The sequence below is a fragment of the Zingiber officinale genome, chromosome 6A (genome assembly GCF_018446385.1).
Source record: "Zingiber officinale cultivar Zhangliang chromosome 6A, Zo_v1.1, whole genome shotgun sequence".
Classification (NCBI taxonomy): domain Eukaryota; kingdom Viridiplantae; phylum Streptophyta; class Magnoliopsida; order Zingiberales; family Zingiberaceae; genus Zingiber; species Zingiber officinale.
The window spans coordinates 29,121,367-29,128,271 of NC_055997.1; the positions used below are offsets into that span (position 1 = coordinate 29,121,367).

At 40.4% G+C, this 6,905-nt stretch overlaps 1 long non-coding RNA gene across 1 annotated transcript; it reads right to left on the reverse strand.

The window, feature by feature from the left end:
- Positions 1-3,622: 3,622 nt before the first annotated feature.
- Positions 3,623-6,222, reverse strand: LOC121996201. The gene is made up of 2 exons (XR_006115988.1): positions 5,906-6,222; positions 3,623-3,872 (listed from the first exon to the last, which is right to left on the reverse strand). It is a non-coding gene; the product is annotated as an uncharacterized LOC121996201 (long non-coding RNA).
- Between the last annotated feature and the right edge of the window lie 683 nt (positions 6,223-6,905).

Sequence of the window (6,905 nt, forward strand, 5' to 3'; positions counted from 1 at the left end):
TCTTGGAAAACCTGTTATGAAGTCCATGGATATGTCTTCCCACTTCCACTCCGGTATTGGGAGAGGCTGTAGAACTCCTCTTGGTCTCTGGTGCTCTGCTTTGACCCTCTGACATGTCAGACAGGTACTGACAAATTTAGCTACATCTCTTTTGAGTCAAGACCACCAGAACATCTGTTTCACGTTTTGGTACATCTTGGTAGAACCAGGATGCATGGAGTAGGGTGTACTATGAGTTTCCTCTAAAATCTTCCTTCTTAATTCCTCATCATTGGGGACACAAAGGCGGTTCCCCTGATAAAGAACTCCACTGTCTGATACTTGAAATTCTGTATCTTCTTCTTGTATCCCCTGCTTGATCTTCCGGATATCTGGATCTTCACTTTGCTTTCTTTCTATATCCTCAAGAAGGATAGACTCTAAGGTCAATGCAGAGAGTTGCCCATAAATAACTTCAATTCCAAAGTCTGCCAACTCCTTCTGTAGTGGCAGGGCTAATGATGACAAAGTCATTAGGGATGCACTGGTCAGTCTCTTCTTGAGCTCTTGGAAACTCTGCTCACATTTATCTGACCATTCAAACTTCTTGTTCTTCCTGGTTAAGGCCGTTAGTGGAGAAGCTATCCTAGAAAAGTCCTCCATAAATTTCCTGTAGTACCCAGCTAAATCGAGGAAGCTTCTGATCTCCTTGGCGTTTTTGGGTCTATGCCATTTGTTGACCGCTTCTATTTTGGATGGATCTACTTGAATACCTTCTTTAGATATAATGTGACCTCCAAACGCCACCTGATTTAACCAGAACTCGCACTTTGAGAATTTAACATAAAGCTGTCTTTTGCTGAAGGGTATGCAGGACTATTCTCAAGTGCGTGTCATGCTCCTCTGGGGTTCTTGAATAGACTAGAATGTCGTCGATGAATATGATGACAATTTGTCAAGGTATTCTTTGAACACTCTGTTTATTAAGTCCATGAAGACTGCAGGTGCATTAGTCACTTCAAAAGGCATGACTACAAATTTGTAGTGTCCAGATCTGGTCCTGGAAACTGTTCTGGGTGTATCACTTTCTTTCACTTCCAACTGATGATACCCAGAGCACAGGTCTATTTTTTTTTTTAGAACACTATTGCCCTTTTTAGCTGATCATATAGATCATCTATTCTGGAATGAGGGTACTTGTCCTTAACTACTACTTTGCTCAGCGCTCTCAAATCTATGCACATTAGCATGGATCCGTCTATCTTCTTAACGAACAACACAGGAGCTCCCCAAGATGAGTGACTAGGGCGGATGAAGCCTTTGTCGAGTAGCTCCTGAAGTTGCTCTTGCAACTCTTTCAGCTCCGCTAGAGACATGCGGTATAGAGCTTTTGAAATTGGCTCCACTTCTCTGTTGGGAGGTAGTCCAGGTAGCTCTTCTGGAAATACCTCTAGATACTCGCAGACTATTCGAACTTTTTCCTACTTGGGTCTTTCTTGTTCTTCTGTACTCACCATGAATGCAAGTAAACCAGCACACCCTTTAGCTAACATCTGGTGAGCTGCTAGAGAAGAGAGAAGTTTCTGGGTCTTCTTCCTTGGCATTCCCGTGAATTCAAAAAGGTGGTTCACCCTTTGGACTGAGGATTACTTTCCTTCTACGGCAGTCCACTGAAGCACTGTACTTGTTGAGGAAGTCCATACCCAAAATGGTATCGAAATCCTGCATGGCGAGGACTACCAGGTTAACATATAGCTCTCAGTCTTCAATTTTGACTGGTATAGCCCGAACCCACTGGTTGGATTCCATGACTTTCCCAGAAGGTAGGGTCGTCAGGAACTTGGAGTTCATACTTTTGTAGGTACCTGTAATTCTTTGGCAAAGGGCACTGATACAAAAGAATATGTCACTCCAATATCAAATAGTGTAGTAGCTAAATGCTGAAAAATAACTACTTGACCTGTTACGACCGTAGAGACACTAGCAGCTTCTTCTTTGGTGAGGGAGAATACTCTGGCACTATCAAAGGCTGGAACTGGTGGAGCTTCCAACCTTCCCTGACTGATATAGGGTCCCTCTAGTGCTGCTTCCATGTGATATAACTGTGCTGGCTTGCCTCCATATTGTACTGGCTGTGGCTGAGGTGCTTTGAGCTTGTTAGGACATTCCTTAGCCATGTGTCCTTCCTGGCCACAGGAATAACATCTAGTCTTACCCAAAAGACAGGCTCCTGGATGCATTCTCCCACATTTGGGACAGGGAGGGAACTTAGTCTGCTTGTTTGCTGGTCCTACCTTCTGGTTACTTCCTGAGTTCCACTGCTTTCTTTTGCTGCCCTTGCCTTTCCAGTTCTGTTTACTTGACTGGGATTTCTGGCTCCCTACTGTCTTGCCCCCTATCTTCACTGGCTTGTGCTGCACTCGTTGCGCTTTGATGTCATTCAGGTAGTGCTCAGTAATTAATGCCCTATTGATCAACTCTTCACCAGTCTGGGGCCGGTGAGCTCCGCTACTCACATTCAGTGCTATCTGTGGTCTCAGCATTCTGAGCAACAGTCTGACTCTCTCATTCTCTGTACTTGAACTCTATAAATTCTTCATAGTGCTTGTTGGTGATCTGTAGGTGGAAGTACTCTTCATAAAACTCTGACTGGAAATCAGCCCAGCTCATCTGATTGACTGCCCTCTTGGTCTTTATCCTCTCCCACCACATACGAGCATCTCCTGACAGGCAGAAAGAGGCGTACTTGACCTTCTCTACTTCTGGCCAGTCAAGAAGATCCATTGTGCTCTCCAGTGTTTTGAACCAAGCCTGGGCATCCCAGGGCTCAGTAGTGCCTGAGAAGCTCTCTGGTTTCAGTTTCAGCCACTGTATGAGGTACGCTTCTTGTCTCTGAGGCACTGTGACGACTCCTAGGGTAGTTGCTGGAACCTCGGTTACCCCTGGAGTCTCCACAGTTACTATTGGAGGAGTGGGAGGAACTAGTTGTTGATTTGCCATCAGATTGGCAATCATGTGCTGCTGCTCTGCTACCTGTTTCTGGAGTTGAGCAACAACTTCAAAGAGATTAGGCTCAGTTGCTCTGGGCACTTCGTTCTCCTGAGCTGGTTCCTCAGTACGGGGGTGTCCTCTCCTTGCCATCTAATTATGCAAGGAAAAAGACTTGATATCTTCTCTATCCTTTCTAAACAAACATATGTATATATGAATAAAGAAAACAGCAAAAACTCTTATCTGACTTAAGCGCTTATAAACAATTACTCTATACTGCAAATAATAATAAAGGAAAGCAATAAAGAAAGAATTTAAATACTTTCTTATTGATGACGGCAAGAATGATGCTGATGTGTGTGCGATGCTGGAGAATGAGACCTGCTCTGATATCAACTGTAGCGATCACCCTTCTTACTACTACTCTCTAAGGGTGACCGTTACCTAACTACTACTCTACTCACTAGTGTCACTTATGCTATTATTAGCGACACTTAGATTTATCACGACCCTAGAGGAATTCCTACCGAAAAATTTTGGCAGAGTCTCCCCTATACCGATGACCAAATCAACAATACAAACACTATATACACAGCCACAGGCGGCTGGAACATATTTTTCCACACCCACGCAGTAATAATAACACAGTAAGTAAAAGAAAACTATTCTAGCAATAGTAAACAAATATCTAACTCCAACAAAAGGACATATCAAGCTACAAGTATGGAATAAAATCAATTACAATCCCAACTTCATAATAGTATTTAAACTAAAAGAACTCTAAATAGGAAAGTCTTGATCTCCCCATAGTCCAGCCATCACACACCTCCATCACCACCACCTTGTCGCCTTCCTTTCATACTTTAGCTTTTCCTTTATTTGCAGTAGGAGGAAAAAGAAATCTATAAGCGAAACGCTTAGTAAGTACTAAACTATCTCACAAAAACTCGAATTGCATAAAAATGAAAACGATACTTAAACTGAAATGCTAAAAGAAAAGCTACATATACTCATCTAATAGCAAAGTACTCAAATAAACTGCATACTCATGATATACCAGAATAAAGCTGAATATTGGAAATAAAACTAAACATGCTCACTAAACTGATAAGAAAAGTAATGAAACTCATGCTGTATGCTTAGAATTAAAGGAACTAAACTTCTGTTGATTCTAAACATAGGTGGTACTTGTTTCATTTACTTATAGCTTTATACTTGAAATTAGTATTTAACTTTCTTCTTTTCTTTCTTTCTTTCTTTCTTGGGCCTAGGCTTAGTACCATCTTGTGCGCGCTCTCTAATAGTGACTGAGGTAGCGAGCCTCCAGTCCTATGAGGATAAAGACCTCGGTCTTACCAGGGCCAAGACCTCGGAATTGGTCACCTGGATTTGTTTAACGACAATCTCGGAAGTCGGGTACTAGTCTCTTACTTTAATTTACTTGTTATCTTTTCTAACTAGACCTTGGTCTTTTTCTTACTTGTAGTTACCCATAATCCTCAAAAGGTTTAATAGGGCACACAATTATTTCACTAAAATACATGGCTATTCATCTTATTAAAATAGCAAAAACAACTAACTATATGCTTCAGATTAAAGAGCTATTAAAAGCTATCTAACACATATATATGAATATGTATCAAAACAGGAAACTAGAAACTGAATTATAATTCGATACTACTCATGCTATTCGAATGCTGCAAGTGTATCTAACAAGTAGAGAATTGCAACTAACTGAGCATGCTATAAAAATCAAGCAAGCAAATCAAACTACAAGATAAGCTTAATAGCTGTTCATGTTCAAGAAATTCAAGAAACTAACACTACATACTTTAAATGAAGGATGTTCTTGCCTTTCTAAGTAGCAGGGAAAATGTTAAACCCATTCTAACTAAGGGAAAATGTTAAACCCATTCTAACTAAATAAAAGGGTTGTTCTTGGATAAGGAGCTACTCATGCTTATTTAAGAAACCTTCCTACTTAAAGCAAAGCTGTGAAATTCGACAATTGACTTGCATGTTGAATACAAAGGAAACTAAGCAATTGAAATGCAAAGAAACCAACCAACCCTTCAAGCTATACAATTCCCAACCTTCATAGGACTATAGAACCAAATAAAATCATTAACATAATTGGACATGTGCACCCTTCATGGAACCCGAAACATAGGAAAGGTCACTGCTGCTATCCTGCATCTACACATGATATACCAAAGCATGCATCACTAAATCTACCCATGTTGAATTATTTCCAATTAAGCAAAGTGTAAGAAAAGGTTGCTTCTACTGACAGTAAGGGTGAATCCTGCACATGCTCACATAGAAACAAATCACAACGGCTCATGTTTATGAAATAACCAAGCAAACTAAATTTGCAATGCGATTAGAAACAAAACTAAATCATAAACGAATCTGCACTTGCTTAAAGAATCTAGACTAAGTTTGCACTTGTTAATAGGAAAGGACATAACCCGGTTCTGCACTTGCTAATAGGAAGGGCAACTAATTTAAATCCAGCAATACAAATAGCGTGAGCAACCTCTAATTTCTCTAGCAATTAAAGGAAAGACTCCTATTAAACTCTTAATAAATTCTTAGCAAGAACCCAATAAAATCCTCTAGCAAGGAAAGAAAACTCTAGCATATGTTTCTACTCGGCACTGTGAAGTCCGGAAGCAAGGAAAGAAACCCTAGCATGTATTTCTACTCGGCACTGTGAAATCCGGAAGCAAAGAAGCATGCTGTGGATGGTAAGAAAAACCCTAGCATGGCAATTCGGCACAACAACTCAACCTTAGAAATTCGGCCAGATAAACAAAGCAAAGAAAGGAAAAGCTCTAGCATACAATACTACTCGGCACAGCAAAATCCAAAACAAAGGGAAACGGAAACCCTAAATTCGGAGCAACTCCTACCACAGGTGAGTAGTACTTACATGCTTTCTTGGACTTACTGCTGAAGGAGAAGAATTCTAGGGTTCGGATGAGCCCCCAACCAAAGGAGGAAGTAGGTTCTAGGTGAAGATCTCGGCGGCTCTTTGGTGTTTTCGGGCTTCCTTCGTCGAGGTAACCACGCACGGGTGAAGATTGACTAGGAAAAGCCTTCGCCGGCGCCAGAGATCGAGCCCTAACGCCTGCTTCTTCGTTTCCGCCGAGAGAGGAGAAGGATCGCGCGGCGTCGCGTGTGAGAAAGAGGGTTTCGGCTCGAGATAAAAGGAATTAGGTCTTTTTAAAACTAGGGTTTTATTTATCAACTATAACATATATATTTCTCGCTTCACACTTATTAACAAAACACTCGAAGCTCGGTTGGTTAGCTGCATTCGGTTAAGTCGGGTTTGGCCGGAGGTCTTGGGTTCGAGTTCAACTTCCACATTTTTGGTCAAAACTTCTTTTTTTTTTTTGTAAAAATACTAAACGACCTCCAAAAATTATGTAAAAATACTCTAAAAATTCCTAAAAATCTCTAGAATATTTTAAAAGTATTTCTAAATGTTTTTGAAGAAATTTAGAACTCGAAATAGGGAAAATTGGGTCGTTACAAAACCAACCTATGGCACAGAAGATTGGGTCACACACATGTCTAACTCATTTCAAAAATGAGTTGAAATGGCTTAGTTTGAGGGCTACCCAAATTAAGGAAGTTAGAACATACAATTTGCCAAGCTTGCCAATAAGGTAAACAAACCAAATCAACCCACAAGTCAACCAATCTAGATAGAAGTAACTCCTTACTTGAGCTCCTACATTTAGATCTATTTGATTCAAATGGAGTCAAGTCACTAAGCAAGAACCAGTACTGCTTAGTCATAATTGATGATTACTCTAGGTTCACTTGGGTAAAGTTTCTGAAAACAAAAGATGAAACCTTTGAAGCTTTTAATAATTTTTGCAAGTTAACAGAAAATGAAAAAGATACCAAAATTAAAAGAATAA